The sequence below is a fragment of the Carassius auratus genome, unplaced genomic scaffold, assembly GCF_003368295.1.
Source record: "Carassius auratus strain Wakin unplaced genomic scaffold, ASM336829v1 scaf_tig00005608, whole genome shotgun sequence".
In the NCBI taxonomy this organism is placed as follows: Eukaryota; Metazoa; Chordata; class Actinopteri; order Cypriniformes; family Cyprinidae; genus Carassius; species Carassius auratus.
Window position 1 is genome coordinate 62,360 of NW_020523683.1, and position 19,066 is coordinate 81,425.

A 19,066-nucleotide genomic window follows, 5' to 3' on the forward strand; every position below is an offset into this window, starting at 1 on the left:
TTACTCTGGTATTTGTAGTTACTAACACACAATAACCACGACATTTACTATGGGTTTACCATAGTAATCATAGTTTTACTGTGGTATTTGTAGTTACTAACACACAATAACCACGACATTTACTATGGGTTTACCATAGTAACCATAGTTTTACTCTGGTATTTGTATTAACTAACACACAATAACCACGACATTTACTATGGGTTTACCATAGTAACCATAGTTTTACTCTGGTATTTGTATTAACTAACACACAATAACCACGACATTTACTATGGGTTTACCATAGTAATCATAATTTTACTCTGGTATTTGTAGTTACTAACACACAATAACCACGACATTTACTATGGGTTTACCATAGTAATCATAGTTTTACTCTGGTATTTGTAGTTACTAACGCACAATAACCACGACATTTACCTTGGGTTTACCATAGTAATCATAGTTTTACTGTGGTATTTGTAGTTACTAACACACAATAACCACGAAATTTACTATGGGTTTACCATAGTAACCATAGTTTTACTGTGGTATTTGTAGTAACTAACACACAATAACCACGAAATTTACTATGAGTTTACCATAGTAACCGTAGTTTTACTGTGGTATTTGTAGTAACTAACACACAATAACCACGACATTTACTATGGGTTTACCATAGTAATCATAGTTTTACTCTGGTATTTGTAGTTACTAACGCACAATAACCACGAAATTTACCTTGGGTTTACCATAGTAATCATAGTTTTACTGTGGTATTTGTAGTTACTAACGCACAATAACCACGACATTTACCTTGGGTTTACCATAGTAATCATAGTTTTACTGTGGTATTTGTAGTTACTAACACACAATAACCACAACATTTACTATGAGTTTACCATAGTAACCATAGTTTTACTGTGGTATTTGTAGTTACTAACGCACAATAACCACGAAATTTACTATGGGTTTACCATAGTAACCATAGTTTTACTGTGGTATTTGTAGTAACTAACACACAATAACCACGAAATTTACTATGAGTTTACCATAGTAACCGTAGTTTTACTGTGGTATTTGTATTAACTAACACACAATAACCACGACATTTACTATGGGTTTACCATAGTAACCGTAGTTTTACTGTGGTATTTGTAGTAACTAACACACAATAACCACAAAATTTACTATGAGTTTACCATAGTAACCATAGTTTTACTCTGGTATTTGTAGTTACTAACGCACAATAACCACGTCATTTACTATGAGTTTACCATAGTAATCATAGTTTTACTGTGGTATTTGTAGTAACTAACACACAATAACCACGAAATTTACTATGGGTTTACCATAGTAACCATAGTTTTACTCTGGTATTTGTAGTTACTAACGCACAATAACCACGAAATTTACTATGGGTTTACCATAGTAACCATAGTTTTACTGTGGTATTTGTAGTAACTAACGCACAATAACCACAACATTTACTATGAGTTTACGATAGTAACCATAGTTTTACTCTGGTATTTGTAGTTACTAACACACAATAACCACAAAATTTACTATGGGTTTACCATAGTAATCATAGTTTTACTCTGGTATTTGTAGTTACTAACGCACAATAACCACAACATTTACTATGGGTTTACCATAGTAATCATAGTTTTACTCTGGTATTTGTAGTTACTAACACACAATAACCACAACATTTACCAGGATTTTACCACAGTAACTGTGTTTTTACTCAGTAACCACTAAGTTTGCCACGCCTTTAATATCTTTTTGTGATGTAATTGTAATTCAGTGTTTTTTCTGTCTTGCAGTTACGTCGGATTACATACTCCACAAGAACCTGTAATCCAGCAGATCTTTAAAGAAGCCCTCTCTTGTAAAATCTCTCTCTCTCTTTCTCTCTCTCTCTCGCTCTGCTAGAATTAACAGGGAACTTCAACTCCACACTCCCAATGCTGATATTGAAGAAGCTGTCAAGGGGGCTGAACAAGTCCTTCAAAGAATCAACCCTTCACAGGTAATGTTGAAGACTTTTAGTTATAACTGATTTGCTTTAATGAACGCATCCTTATATTATGTGTTAATCAAATATTTTGTTCACAGATCATTTTAACACACTGTCTCAACATGTTTATATTTCAGGAAGGCCTGTCATGAGATTTGAATTTGACCATCTTGTGCATTTGTGAAGAAGACCAAAAGCTGCAAAGGCAAACACTTCCAATGGTACGTCTGTGCGTCTGAGCACCTTGACTGAACCTTACTGCAGATACATTTTTCTCAGCATTTGATGTTTCTTATATTTTGGTTCACATAGCCCATCAGGAAGAACAGTCAACAAAGAGCATGTTGTAGTAGTAATAATTCATACAATAATCATATTATATTGTACAAGCGTACTTGTACGAAATTCTACAACTTTTACTCCTACTGCTGTTATTGGCCATTACCACAGCTCCCATCAGATTGTGCCCATTGTAAGAGTGTTTCTATCATAAAGTTTATTTAAGTCCATTGTTTTCTTTATTATTCTTTTCAAATTGGTGTCGTCTCTTCCTGTTTCAACAGTACATGATATCTGTCCACACCTCATAGTCTGCCTTTCTTTCTATGGTGATTTTACTGAACACATCTGTCTTAAAAGCAAGAGAATGGAAATACTAGTTTAACTTTTCAAGTGCTACAAATCAGATCTTCAATGAATTTGGGCAAATCAGATCACTTAAAGCTGTTCACACAAAGACCAATAACTATAATGAGAAGTATTTTAGCATCCACACCAACAGACAATACTGTACAATTACTGCTATGCACACTGCAGTTACAGTTGTTTTATTCTGCCATTTGTTGTTGTCCGTGTTTTTGTTGTTCATCATGTGATAAATTCTCTTTGTTTCTTCTTGCAGGATTTCTCACAGATTACTTAATCATTCTTCAACAGCTCTTCACAATATCAGCCCATTCAAAAGCTTCCAGATCTTCATCTCTTGTGTGACACATTTGCTCTCAGTCCTTTACTGCCAACCTCCAGTCTTAGCATTTCAGCTTGTATTAATTTTTCCTCTACATTCATCACTCCCATCTCTACTATAAGCACTCCTGTCATTCTCACTATATACACACACACACACACACACATATATATATATATATATATATATATATATATACACACATAATAATAATTATTATTAACCATTTATTTGTTTTGCATTTATTCACAATAGAAGCAAACAATGATTACAGGATATATATTTTTAAAGGTGATAATTGTAAAATATTGAAGCATTGTTCTTAATCATTTTTGCCTATTTGTTTGATAAAGGTAAGAAAATAGTATATTTTCAACTGTAGCCTTGATTATTCTTTGGCATCTTTTGCCAGGATTTCTGTAAACAAATTCCCTTTTTATTTTTGAATATTGAACTTATGTTTTTTGAAGGGAGTTTCTGTTGCAATTTTGTTTGTTTTCGCTTAGTTACCTCTATGCAATTTTTTTTTTTTTTTTATCAACTTTTTTTTTTTTTTTCATAGTGCAATAAACTGGAGAGAGACTGTTCTGGGCACTATGTTTACATGGTAAAAGTTTGACATATCAATAAACACTGTAAAATGACTAGACAATGAGTGATTCATGATTTGTTTGTTTGTTTTCTATTCCTATAGTTCAACTGGTAGATCTAAGAATGGCAAGTTTTTAGGGTCCATTTCAAGGAAACGTAGATGTGATTAATTGTTTACCTTTAATACACTATAAATACATTGTAAATATTACAGAAGGAAAATTTAATAGTAGTAAAATACTGTGTTTAAATAATCTTCAGAGGTGTTTTTTAAGCAAGTGAAACATTTTGACATTTATTTTTCACACAGTATATGTAAACTTTTGAGTTTAAGTATTGTACATTAATATTAGTGTAAGCAATGTAGCCTATTCAATACAATGGGACTCATTATGCCTTCGTTGAAAAACAAAACAAAATAACACCTTTAATCAACAAATTTCTTGCTTCATCAGGGTAACTGCAGCTTCTGTCCATTCACTACAGGAACCCGGAAGCTCCCGGCATAAATGACCATATATGTACAAGTTAGTGTGACGCATCTGCTCAACTGAGTTGCCATTGGCTTTGACGTTCCCTTGGCTCTCGCAGAACTCGCTGTGATTGGACTATCTTTTAACCCAAATTAAAAACCGCTTAATGTTGCAAAGTCCGTTTGGCTGTAATTATTACGTCAGTAACACCTTCAGTTAACAATGCAGTGTTGCTGTGTCGTGAGAAATTACCTCTTTACCGAGATCTTAACCCTAACCCTAAGCACAACTCCAATAAACTACAAATACCAGCGCTAATATTTCTCGCGTTTAAACGATAGAATGGCAGAGGCTTCTGGGTAATGTAGTTTAAAATGTTTATTAATAAAAAAATCGGAAAATGCAATCTTTTTTTAACAAAGGGTCATCTAAACATGTTCATTGTGTAAACATTAATGACATATTTAAGAGGCAGGCTGAAATTCGATATTTTACTAAGTGCACTTTTTTAAACACCTTTATACCACCTTTCCATATATGTTTGAAAACTCTGTCCAACATTATTTAATTAGCATAGTATAAGTAGTTGTCCTGCCAATTTTTTCTTTGACACTATAATCAGACTTTGATTTACAGCCATTTGAAATTTATTTATTTTTTGCTCTTCTAGGGGACTCTACTGGGCCCTTGAAGATGGAAGGGCAGTAAAACATACACATACCTTTTCTCATCATGGACAACACACTGTGCTGAGTCATATTTTTAAAATTGCCTTTTCAACAACTTGCCAATATGTAAGTTGTAAGTCATGTTTATCTTAGAATAAGAATAGAACCACAAAAATATACATCAGTGCCTATTTGGAATAGGCTCCAAATATTTAATTAAATCAGGTGCAAGAATACAGTATTGAAAGTAAACAAAGACACCAATTTAAACAACCAGTACATACTGTGACACTTCATTGTACTTTCACACAATGTCAATGTGTCATTCAGTAAGACAAGGTACAGAGAGTGTGTAGTTTATAGTGCAAAGCCATACAATATTTAATGCAATGCAAAGAATCATAATATTAAGAGCTAATTTGTGTTTCTGTGTAAAATACTCCTCATATTTTTCCTCCTCGGGTACTAAACATCAGTAATGTGCATGCTCATCTTGCTTATTATACAGTACTGGATTCATGTTGATCTTTCCCTTGTACATCACCTTCAGTTGTGCATGAAATTCCTGCAGCATTATATAGTCCATGCAGTATCTTCTAATGCAGCTTTCAGCCTGCCCTTCATCTAACAGAATGTCATTAATGTAACCAAATGTTCATTTCTTAATAAAAACACATTTATCTTTTGTTTACAAAAGTAAATGGTGTATTTACCAAACACCATTCTTAATATAGAATATTCACCCAACTTTATTATCCAACACCATGTGCAGTACTTTACTGGAGGATACAACATAAAGACAACTACAGTAGTGTATTAAGACAAATGATATACAATTTTTAACGATATTTAAAATGGGTTATGTTAAAAACATGTTTTTCTAATCAGATGAAGCCATGCAAATGCATGCATGGTGACATGTCTTGAGCACCAAAGAATCACATCAAGTTTCCAGAGCTCTCCTGGTTTTCTTCCTCTTCTTGCTTGTCCATGTCCTGGACATATCATAATCTTCCATGTCATAATTTTTTTGCAGTTGTTATGCAGCACCCTAAAGCACAACTGATGAACAAAAGACGTGTAACTAATTTAAATCAAATGTCTTTATTGTCACAATACAATGAACACAAGTATACAGGTGGTGAAAGTCTTGGGTGCAGACAGCAGCGTGACAGTATGGATGACAAATGAATTAATTCATGAATATATATGAAATACAAATTCTGAATATATATATATATATATATATATATATATATATATATATATATATATATATATGCAACACACATATATAAGGGACTCAATACAGGTAGAGAACAATATATGTTAAAATAATGCTATAGAGAGAGCATGAATTAAAAACAATAATAATCACAGTACACATACATCTCTGCAGTGCAGCACGGTATGATTTAGTGCAAACAGAATGCCAGGGTGCATAATAATATTGAGTCCAGTCAGCGTAACTGATAAGAGTGCAGGGCATATGAGGTTGGTGGGGTGTGTATGGTTTTACTGGTATGAGTTCAGTTCAGTCTGATTGCCTGTGAAAGGAACTTGTCCCACTGTCTGCTGGTGTAGGTTCTGTGATAATGCATGCCTGATGGTAACAGTGAGAGCAATCCATGGCTCGGGTGGCTGGAGTCTCTGACGGTCCTCCTCAAACTCCACCTGGTCTAGATGTCCTGGAGGGACAAAACATGTATTTAGGGTATGGTAAATCAATAAACAATATATAGTACTTTTATTTATAATTGTTGCACTGGACTTAACATTAATTCTTGTTGGGGATATTGGCCAAAAGAATCCCACCACAACTAGCTCTCGTTGTTTAGCTGTGATGTTTACTTTTACGGGCCGTAACATCTGAGCTATCGCAGTAGAGCGGTTTGTAAATGCAGTCTTCAAAGCAGATAACTGATGGGTTCAGGTAGCAGTGATGCACTCGGTGGCCATTCAGTTGATATCTTCATCCACTGGCTTCATCTTAATTCAAACAAACAGACAAAACAATAAGTCAGCAATAACAGCAATAACTATAGACGGTTTCATCGGGCGCACGCGCCTGGACCTAAGTTAACTTCAGGTCTGTGTTATATCGGTCTGGCTGCGGTGCCATCTACAAACGCAGTTAAAGCCAAGGTGATGAGTAGACTGAAGTTGGGCTCAGGTGGTTGTGCTGCGGGATGTGTTTCCCATACATTTATTTATTTTTGGAGACTCGCCACAATTTTAAAACTGATCGATTTTCAAAAAGGCTTCGTTAAATAAACATGAGTAACATAACGTTACGTAACGTACTGCACGTTTAATAATAATAATTCCTTACATTTATGTTTAAATATCAAAACGAGGCACAGTTGTTTTTATATCGCTGTATTTCTGAAGGAAGACTTGCATGTTATATGCGTGATAAAGCAGCGTGTGAGCGTACCAGCTCTGCTTTGTTTACAGCTGTTACTGGGGAAACCTCTATTTCTCGCGCTTTATGTCTATGCTTTAAAACATCTCCTGCTGGCAAATAATGAATTAGCATTTTCATTAAGTCCGCCTGATCCACACAGAAAACAAATTTTGTTTGTTATCAAAAAATATCTACTCTAGAGGGACTTGGCTGTTGTTATTGATTCTATTTGGAGTCTACCGGAAGTTAAGTTAGGTCCACAAAAGCGCTCACGCGCATTAACGTTTGTTTATGTTGATGCCGTTGAAACCGTCTATTCTAGAGAAATTGTGTTGGTGAATACAGGTGCAGGTGTCAGTACTCACCATATTCAGTCATTTCCTTCCCAAATCACAGAGATGATGCACAGCTGATTTGCTCATTCTAGGAGCTATAAAAAGATGTATATGTGAAAAACTATAACTCCGGACTTGAAAAGTCTTTTGAGAGATCAACATCAATGTTGTACCACACATAACTGCATTGAATTCAGACATACAAATGGAAATGTGAAACTTTTCACCTCTCTGTCTTTTCTTTTGGGGCACAAGAAGTCCATGTTCACTCCTCATTTCTTTAGGACTGGTTTGACTGATTTTCTTTTGCGTTTCTGGTCTTCAGCTGTAAAACAAGTCAATATTTATTGACCCCATGTTTAATCATTATTGTTGTTTAAAAATATAAATAAAGCAGTTATAATTATATACTTCAAGCACAAGTTCCGTGGCAACTCTAGTAGGCTCCTGAGTTCATCTGTACACATCAGATTCAGTGTCTGAGAAAATGCCATCATGCAAACTCTCAGTTTCTGCCTGACAACAGAGCATAAAAGAATGTGTGAGTGAGGGAGTACAGGATAAAGATGAAGTGAGAAAGGCAGAATTTTGTGTATAAATTTAACAGAATGAGATGAACATTTAAGAGATTTAAGAGAACAGTACTGTCTGTTGGTGTGGATGCTAAAATACTTCTCATTATAGTTATTGGTCTTTGTGTGAACAGCTTTAAGTGATCTGATTTGCCCAAATTCATTGAAGATCTGATTTGTAGCACTTGAAAAGTTAAACTAGGATTTCCATTCTCTTGCTTCTAAGACAGATGTGTTCAGTAACATCACTATAGGAAGAAAGGCAGACTATGAGGTGTGGACAGATATCATATACTGTTGAAACAGAAAGAGGCGGCCCGTATTTGTAAAGATTAATAAAGAATACAATGGACTTCATTGAAACTTCATGATATAAACACTCTTACAATGGGCACAATCTGATGGGAGCTGTGGTAATGGCCAATAACAGCAGTAGGAGTAAAAGTTGTAGAATTTCGTACAAGTACGCTTGTACAATATAATATGATTATTGTATGAATTATTACTACTACAACATGCTCTTTGTTAACTGTTCTTCCTGATGGGCTATGTGAACCAAAATATAAGAAACATCAAATGCTGAGAAAAATGTATCTGCAGTAAGGTTCAGTCAAGGTGCTCAGACGCACAGACGTACCATTGGAAGTGTTTGCCTTTGCAGCTTTTGGTCTTCTTCACAAATGCACAAGATGGTCAAATTCAAATCTCATGACAGGCCTTCCTGAAATATAAACATGTTGAGACAGTGTGTTAAAATGATCTGTGAACAAAATATTTGATTAACACATAATATAAGGATGCGTTCATTAAATCAAATCAGTTATAACTAAAAGTCTTCAACATTACCTGTGAAGGGTTGATTCTTTGAAGGACTTGTTCAGCCCCCTTGACAGCTTCTTCAATATCAGCATTGGGAGTGTGGAGTTGAAGTTCCCTGTTAATTCTAGCAGAGCGAGAGAGAGAGAGAAAGAGAGAGAGAGATTTTACAAGAGAGGGCTTCTTTAAAGATCTGCTGGATTACAGGTTCTTGTGGAGTATGTAATCCGACGTAACTGCAAGACAGAAAAAACACTGAATTACAATTACATCACAAAAAGATATTAAAGGCGTGGCAAACTTAGTGGTTACTGAGTAAAAACACAGTTACTGTGGTAAAATCCTGGTAAATGTTGTGGTTATTGTGTGTTAGTAACTACAAATACCAGAGTAAAACTATGATTACTATGGTAAACCCATAGTAAATGCCGTGGTTATTGTGTGTTAGTAACTACAAATACCAGAGTAAAATTATGATTACTATGGTAAACCCATAGTAAATGTCGTGGTTATTGTGTGTTAGTTAATACAAATACCAGAGTAAAACTATGATTACTATGGTAAACCCATAGTAAATGCCGTGGTTATTGTGTGTTAGTAACTACAAATACCAGAGTAAAACTATGATTACTATGGTAAACCCATAGTAAATGCCGTGGTTATTGTGTGTTAGTAACTACAAATACCAGAGTAAAATTATGATTACTATGGTAAACCCATAGTAAATGTCGTGGTTATTGTGCGTTAGTTAATACAAATACCAGAGTAAAACTATGGTTACTATGGTAAACCCATAGTAAATGTCGTGGTTATTGTGTGTTAGTTAATACAAATACCAGAGTAAAACTATGGTTACTATGGTAAACCCATAGTAAATGTTGTGGTTATTGTGTGTTAGTTAATACAAATACCACAGTAAAACTATGGTTACTATTTTTGGTTATTGTGTGTTAGTTAATACAAATACCACAGTAAAACTATGGTTACTATTTTTGGTTATTGTGTGTTAGTTAATACAAATACCAGAGTAAAACTATGGTTACTATGGTAAACCCATAGTAAATGTCGTGGTTATTGTGTGTTAGTTAATACAAACACCAGAGTAAAACTATGGTTACTGTGTATTGGCTACACATGACGTGGTCAAGCAAAAGTTAGGCTAGTAACGTTAGCTATTGTAAAAATATGCTAAATGTGTGGACTTTTTACACGATCACGATTATCACGCGATATTGGGTTGGGTGCTTTATTGTGCTTGTATCAGTCATGTCTAAAAGCTGAAGACCCATGTCAGATCATTATTTATTTAAAACTGCAACAGGTATATATACAGTAGAGGTTAGCTTAGGCTAATGACAATGGTAGGCTAGCTGAGCAGCCCACTGACCCATAATTTGAGCATAAACTGCCCTTTAAAAACACGACCCTGTCTAACATGATGCAGAAATACTGAAATAATTAAAACAATACGGTTAACCACGTGATATCATTACAAAAAGAAGAAGAAGAAAAAGATCGTTACCCTTGCTTACCTGTTTGAAGGTGTACGCACATCAGGTGAACTGGATTAGCCTCGCTGGTGACGTCACTGCCGCTGAAGATGATGCGTGTTATTTGGACGCATCTGCTCTCCACCGAAATTACTGCGAAGGATTGGCGTATCATATGCACGCAAAAATGGCATTTGGCGTATGCATTACACGCAACTAGAAAGTGTAAAGTCGTGTTATTTATACGCAGACTGATCAGAACGGGTTGTGAAAACCATATAAAATCAACAGGAATTTAAAGGTTGCATTTCTAAGAACATGTTTTTACATAAAAAAATAAAAACATATATATTTTACCCTTTTCCTTATCATGGACACTCTTACATGTCATTGATCTCATTGTTATAAGCAACATTCAACGAAATTAAACCAGTTAACCTGGCAAAAAATTATCAAATTATTCAAAAGCAAAAATGTCAGGATTAGACAACATCTGACAGAAGGACAAAGTACAGCTGAGATTCTCTAGTGAGCCAGTGTTTATGAGATTTACATGTGCCTGTTGTTGTCCGGCTCAGACCATATTTAGTTCCCTTGTCTGTAACAGTCATCTACAACTAAATAATCCACATGCAGGAGTGTTCAGAAAAGAGTTCGGTGTGTTTGTCTAGAGCTTCCAGAGTAATCTCAGGCTACTTTACATTGCAATTGAGCTATATATTATAAAGAGGTATAAACAGTTTTTACGGCTTTTAATTTGGAGGTTCTTCTTAAAATTGTCAGAAAAATACACTCACTAGCCAATTACTGTGGGTTATGATTCATAAATGATGTCCTCGCACACTGTACTAGACGTGTCATGCTTTCAAAAAGAATAAATTGTTTTTAAAGTTACAAAAATAAAGAAATACATTAAAAAACGTCTTTACATTAGCCTATATAACAAAGTAGGAATGCAAATGTCATTTTCCTTAAATAAATATAGTATGATCCACAAAAATTAACAAAATGAAGTTGCATTTGTTTGCAGCTGCCAATGGCTTTAATATTTTGTAGACTAACGTTACTGTATATTAGACGCCACACTAAATTAGATGCAGGTGAACAAGGTTGTGAAGGATATACAATGGCATGCACTTTAAAGGTCCCAGATCAGGTAATTTTCACAAATTTCAAAAAAATAATAATTAAAATAAAATAAAATTATTGAAAGATTTTTCAAGAAAGACGTTTCGTCATCTGAACAATCGCAGTCTACTGAACGCTCTTTAATCTCTTATATCCTCGTTTTTCATTCCTGTCAAGGTTTATATCCATTAAATAGCCTACTCATATACCATACAATTGATTGAACAAATGTCAGTAATTAATTTTTCAACTATTGATTAAACACCTTCATATCTGAGGCAGTGCATGCCGTGATTGGATGTTTTTAATTTAAAAGAACCAATAAAATCCTCAAATAAACTCCTCTAACTAGACCTCTAATGACCACTAGGAGGCATTGTTATACTTAATTATAATAAGGGCTTCACATTGCCTGCAAAACCAGTCCAAAGTCTTTGTATTCTTTTGTCAGAAATGATTAGACGCTGCTACCATGTGTGTGAATGATTCACTGAATGCATTTTGAACTGTGATAATTAATGAATCATTAATATTCTGAATATGTACATCTCTCACAGAGCTTTTCAAGTAGGCTAATTACTATTTAATACAGGACAGATAAAGACTAGACTGATTTCAAGTGCACTAGTCTGTATTCAGCATGAAACACAATTTTGATATCCTACACTGTGCCTAAATGTTACTAAAACAACTTTATATGATAATTAAAAAATATCTAGTTATTTATTCAACGTTTCACATTATGTTATGTTGTGAAATTTTGCACTGCACATTGTTCTGAAGGGTCCTTTCCGAACTAAACTGGACTATCTTATTAGTATCTATTTATTAAAACTATTACCCTCCATATTTAAATGATTGACCTTTATTTGCAAAGGGGCTTAATTTTTTTTTTTTTTTTTTGCATATTGTTTTGGAAAATACCATGAGAGTGCATGACGAAAAGAAGTCATCAGGAGCAAAAGACCGAGAGCAGTCGTCAAATTCTTCACCGGTCCACTTTAAAACGCTGCAAACAATCAGTGATTATTTTCTCATTTCTCAGCCTCTGTGGTTTACGGGTAATTTTAAAAGGTTTTTAATTTCCTGTGGAGTGTAGGGTGCTCAGATGTGTCGGTGTGCGCGCGCGAGGGACTTGTGTTTCTGTTTTTACAGCGTGCTGTGCTCAGCTCTGGGGTCGTGTGTCACGGAGGATTTTAATACGGAGCTCATTTCCTGGAGCAGCTCAGATAGAGATCAAAGCCTCTGCTTGCTCTCACTGCTGAGTGTGGGACAGTCTGGGAGGTGTGTGGGTCCGCTGCACGTTTAAACCTTGCTCCCCAGCTCTTGTGTCATCAGCTTTCTCTCATATTGGGCTCATATCGTTCATGTTAGTACTCTCTCTGCTCTAAATCAGGATAATTCAGTTTCGGCACTGAATGACACAACTGCACCGGCATGTCCTTCCTTATTAGCCTAGATGGACTCTGGCTCAGCGCACTGACTGCAGAACGTTTTTACATCTTACGCTACAGACTGTAGGCCTAAAACTGGCTGAATTTTACATAGCAACACTGGGAGGCTTTATATTTTATATATGCCAATATTCTAGTTCATAGAAATCTGAATAAGACAGTGGCATATAGTCTATTGTCATGTAAACACACAGGATCTTACTGAATTGCATACAATCTACAGCTCACAAATTGTACCTTATGTGTACAACAGCCGGTCATTGGAGCAGTACCAATAAAGGGACAACTTTGGACCTTATTTACCACTTTACATAGAATCTAATGCACCAGGTTATTGAAGACTACTGCATTGAAGATGAGGCTTTTCACATTTTACTCAGTTTTACTTGTGAGCTTAGTAAATGCGACTGCTTGACACTATACTGTTTCATATTGTCTGTAAAAACGAACACCAAAACGACACATTCTTTGAGATAACATTTTTAAATGCCTTGCATAGCTTTAATGATTTTATTGTATGTACCCTTTTTTCATTCACTGTGATTTCTGAAATGGGTTAGCAGACATCAATAACGTTTTTGTGACACAGAGGGAGGGAAAGAAAGGAGGGTATAAAAGAATGAGCGAGTACACCTCGCCGGCTGAGCATGTCTGATTTGATACAGAGAAGAGCAGGGAGTCACTGCAAATAACAGGATGTTTTTATTGTATTGTGCCACTGGCGCCTTCCAATTTCCCTCCTCCCCATACACCTATCACTTATTTTAAACCCCTGCCTCAAACAGTTCATCTTTTCCCCCTCTGAATCACTCTCTTCTTAAATTGGAGTATGGCATTGAACGGAAGAAAAGAGGGGAAATTTTCCTTGTGTCATTACTTTAAAAATAGGGATGAGACCGAAAGAGAAAGAGGGTAATTTAGCGGTTTGAGACTTGCTGCTAGGCTAATGGCCTCGCTAGGCCTCAAGCACGAAGCTCAAACAATAGCTAAGTCTTCCTATTGACACATTAAGAGCAGGATCAAGAGAATGGAAGAGAAATGTAATGTTTAAAAGATGAGAAGTGACATGGGGAGGTAGTATAAGGGCTAGGCACAGGTCAGCGATTGAAACACACATAGCACCTGATAGAAAAAAAGCTCTTGCCAGGGGACGCTACTTTGAAACAAACCCCTTGTGAAAAAGAAGTGAGCTTAATTTTACTGAATGTGCACTTGTACTCTTCAAACATACACAGATTAGCTAAAACCGTATGACCATCTGTCTAATGTGCTGTTGGTCCTCCTTGTGCTGCTAAAACAGTACTGGCCTGCTGAGTGGTGGACTCTCCAGACCCCTGAAGGTGTGTAGCTGTCTGACACCAAGACATTAGCAGTAGATCCTTCGTGACCTTAAGGTGTGAGTTAAGTCGAGCCGCCATGGATTGGACTGGTTGGTCCAGCACAGATGTTCAATCAGATTAACATCTGAAGAATTTGGAGATCTGGACAATAAAATTAACTCTTCATTATGTTTCTCTAAACCATTCCTGAATGTGTGCAGTGTAGCAGTCCACAATTTCCTGCTGAAAGAGGCCTCTGCCATCAGGGAATACCATGAATACCATTGACATGAAGGGTGTAACTGGTCTGCAATGAAGTTTAGGAAGGTGGCATGATGTCCACACGAATGGACGGAAACAGGAACATTGTTCACAGCATGACAGTCCCTCGACAAACGTATCCCACAGTGTATCCTGGTGCCATTCCATCCAAGTAAACATGATGAAAATGAAAATGATGAGTCATCAGGCCAGACGACCTTTTTCCGTCTTCCAAGGTCCAGTTCCATTGCTTGTTTGCCTATTCTAGGGGCTTTCAGCTGTGGACAAGGGTCATCATGGGCACGCTGACCAGTCTGCACCTACACAGACCCATCATTGAAATTGTCTCCACATAGACCTTCTACCATCGATGAGCCTTGGATGCCCTACAATCTGTCTCCAGTTTCTGGTTTGACTCTCAACGGGCCACTGTTGGTAGGTTCTCACAAATGCTGACCAGAGGCACCTAACAAGCCTCGCAGTTTCAGAGTTGGTCTGATACAGTTGTCTGGCCACAACAGTTTGTCAAAGCCATTTAGATATTTTTGTTCCTGCCCATTTCTCCTGCACCAACACATTGACCATATGAATTACTAGTGTTGGTTCTGAGTCTACCTTGTCAAGTCTGAGTAGAGTCCTAGACTTAAACCAACCGATTTTGAGGAGAAGACATTTATTATTTTTATCTTTAGTCTTTTTATCTTAATTTTATGTTTTTACTTTTTTTTCATCTTTCATTTTTCACATGATGTGGATTTATGTGGTCAAAATGTCAGAGTCCAAGTTCATTCATAATTGCAGTCCAAGTCCGAGTCCAAGTATCCCAACTTTATAAATTAAACAGACCTTCACATGTGACCTTGTTAGGAGATAATTAACAATATGCACTTCAACTATGAGTGATTATAATGTTTTGACTTGTTAGTGTATAGTTTTATATCATTGAAAATTATATAATTTTAAATTCATGGAAATGAGTCTTAATACGAAAACGTTTGTTGAAGGTGTATCATTTTAGCAAAAATAAAGTAAAGTTTCAAGGTTTTGGAAACAGTCCAAATGTTTGTCCAAAGACCTTCACTATTCAGTGTAAATTTGCTAAAGTAAAACTTGCATAAAACTGGCCTCTTCCTTGTTCTCTCTGGTGCTTACAGTGAGTTGAAGGTGACTGCAGGAGAGCTAACATAGGATTGGTGTGTGCGATTACCCAGCGTCCCACTCCTCTTCACCGGAGCAGCAGGACAGTAGCGGTCATCCAGACGCTCTCTCAGGCCTCCATTACTCTCGCAGTGTGAAGCCAGGCCACTGAATGGAAGAAATTACACTGAATCTTCCAGTCATTTAAAATGCCGATCGCACCTTATGGTCCGATCCCCTCCAAGCATGAAAAGACACAGCTCTTTCTTGGTCGCCAACTATCCTTCTGCCATTCAATCACGCACACCGGCCCAAACAAAGGACAAGCTTTTCTCTTTGAATCTTCTGAAGCACATTAAATGGTCCCGTTTTGTCCCCTACAGCACAGAATTGATGCAAACTGGTGGCATCCCAATTATTGTCTGCTTGCAGGATAAAACTCTCATGCTCTACTACCAAACACACACACACACACACACACACACACACACACACAAAGAGCCCGCCTGGTAGATTGCAGGCATTGATGCTGTACCTTTATATCTGTGGGCCCAGCAGGACCAGCAGTTTGGGTAGTTAAGGGGAAATCGGGGATCCTTAGGTGGAAAAAGCTTTTATTGATCTCCAAACCCTTTATTTTATTATGGACCAGGTTTTACCGAACCTAGGGACATTTTCAGGAGAATCTTTGGCTTGCACAAGCTTCTTGCCACTTGATTTTATAACTGCTAAGGAATGCAAAAAAAAAAAAAAAAAAAAAAAAAGTTTGGCTACAGTTTAGATTAAAAATTGTTTAAATCCCAAAAACAACAACAAACGATTTACATACACCATTCACACTGACTAATACAACACTTTTGAAATCTGAACACCCAATTAGACGGTACATTTTTTGAAAATTGAAAGTGTTAAAATTGTTCATGAAACAATTTCTATTGTTAGTACATTACTATTTAGTGGCTAGGTTGTACTGAGTGGTTGTTGTGCAGCTGTTGTTTTGAGTGGTTTTGAGTACTTGGCTGTGCAATTTCTATGGTTCTAGGTCAAGTAATTTTGCCAAGTCTGATCACTTAGAAAAGTAAAAGCACATCTCACTTTAACAGTTTGCACAATTTGAGGTGTCATTCATATCTGTTGGATACATTAGAACTAAGGGTTAGTGGGTTTTGAAAAACTAATAATGCTTGGCTTAACAAACACGTCTACTTTAAAAGAGGTTATATAATAATCATCCCACTCTTTAAGCTGTTAACTCCTAAACACTCCAGCGGGCTTCATGCTGCTTTATTTTTAATAGACAGCAGTACACAATAAGTGTGTCCTCTCAGTTAGCCCACACATCACATGGTCAACACATTTGGCACCACTGACAGTGTTTCAACCTCTGTTTATATCTTCTTACCAAATACTGTTGTCAAAGTATGGTAATGTCATTGAGATGTCACTTGTGAGCAAATCTTGTACTTCCAGAGGGAGTCCTGCTCCAAGTGGTGAGCAAGTACTTTTTTGAATGAGATGAATGGGAATGCTAACGCATAGCTTTCTCCAGGTATTACATGCTTAGATCAAACTCTCAACCTGTTTCCCATGTGAAACAGAAGCTGCACGAGCTGTCTCTTAACATGATGGAGTGATAAGAGTTAGAGAGGCGAACAGGAAACTCACACTGGTTGTTAGATGGTGATAAGATGACAGCAATCTGAATGTTACAGCCAGCAATAAGGCCCCCACAAAGATTTCCATTATATTTCATAGAATCGGAAAAGACAACAGTTTTATAAATCTATTAATTAACAGTAATGGTTTATTGTTGTAAACATTTACAAAAGTACAATTTTAAACTTTGTATGATATATATATATATGTTCAAAGACATGTTTTACTCTAAAACTATGAGAAAAGCAAAGCCCTAAATCTAAACAAGTTGTGTTTCAAATTTGAAGATAATATTTAAAAAAAAGTCTTTCACTGAGATTTTGTTTGGGCAAAGTAGGTTAGAATAGAATAGTGAGTGCTAAAGTTAGAGGGTCAAATAAAGATGGAAGAGATGTGTTTTAAGCCGATTCTTGAAGATGGCTAAGGACTCAGCTGCTCGGATTGAGTTGGGGAGGTCATTCCACCAGAAGGGAACATTTAATTTAAAAGTCCGTAAAAGTGACTTTGTGCTTCTTTGGGATGGTACAATCAAGTGACGTTCACTTGCAGAACGCAAGCTTCTAGAGGGCACATAAGTCTGAAGTAACGAATTTAGGTAAATGGGTGCAGAGCCAGAGCCAGTGGTAGTTTTGTAGGCAAACATCAATGCCTCGAATTTTATGCAAGCAGCTATTGGAAGCCAGTGCAAATTGTTAAACAGAGGTGTGATGTGTATTCTTTTTGGCTCATTAAAAATTAATCTTGCTGCCGCTTTCTGAATTAATTGTAAAGGTTTGATAGAATTGGCTGGAAGACCTGCCAAGAGGGCATTGCAATAGTCCAGCCTGGACAGAACAAGAACTTGAACAAGGAGTTGTGCAGCATGTTCCGAAAAAAAGGCCTTGATCTTCTTGATGTTGAATAAAGCAAATCTGCAGGATCGGACATTTTTAGCAATGTGTGGAGTTTTATGTTAATGGTGTGATTGAGCTGTGGGTCATGACCGAAAGGACAAGATCCCGGATACAGGCGGCCGAAATGAGCTTTCTCCGTCGGGTGGCTGGGCGCTCCCTTAGAGATAGGGTGAGAAGCTCGGTCACTCTGAGTAGAGCTGTTGCTCCTCCACATCGAGAGGAGCCAGCTGAGGTGGCTCGGGCATCTATTTCGGATGCCTCCTGGACGCCTTCCCAGGGAGGTGTTCCAGGCACGTCTCACCAGGAGGAGGCCCCAGGGAAGACCTAGGACACGCTGGAGGGACTATGTCTCCCGGCTGGCCTGGGAACGCCTCGGGGTCCCCCCGGAAGAGCTGGAAGAAGTGGCTAGGGAGAGGGAAGTCTGGGCGTCTCTGCTTAGACTGTTGCCCCCGCGACCCGGCCCCGGATAAGCGGAAGATGATGGATGGATGGATGGATGGGTGTGATTGAGTGCAGGTACAACTGCAGGAGAAATGGCTTGAAGGAGATGAGATGGAATAGGATCAAGCGGACAAGTAGAAGGATGATTAGAAAGATGAGTTTGGAGACTTCTGCCTCAGAGAGTGAAGAGAAGGATGTGAATGGGTGTATGTTTGCTGGTAAGATGTGTTTGACGGATTGTGCAGAAGATACAGAAGAAAACCAAACAGAAGAAAATCAGGAGCAAAAGTGCAGAGAACAACAATGACTGAACTAGAAACAGGTTTGGAATATAGTAATTGACCATGTTTACAAACAAGGGAATAATTAGAAACCTAGGGCTATGTCCGAAATCACCTCCGTACTCTTAAACAGAGCACTATCTGAGGGGACAGCCAGCTCTCTAAAATGATAGTG

General features: G+C 37.0%; 1 long non-coding RNA gene across 3 annotated transcripts; it reads right to left on the reverse strand.

The window, feature by feature from the left end:
* Positions 1-5,995: 5,995 nt before the first annotated feature.
* Positions 5,996-8,690, reverse strand: LOC113070984 (uncharacterized). Of its 3 annotated transcripts, none has more exons than XR_003280014.1 (6): positions 8,653-8,690; positions 7,855-7,955; positions 7,671-7,768; positions 7,474-7,538; positions 6,478-6,690; positions 5,996-6,389 (listed from the first exon to the last, which is right to left on the reverse strand). It is a non-coding gene; the product is annotated as an uncharacterized LOC113070984 (long non-coding RNA). The 3 variants fall into 3 exon arrangements; XR_003280013.1 differs by having other exon boundaries at positions 6,517-6,690; positions 7,855-7,959; positions 8,653-8,689; XR_003280012.1 differs by having other exon boundaries at positions 7,855-7,959; positions 8,653-8,689.
* Positions 8,691-19,066: the final 10,376 nt, after the last annotated feature.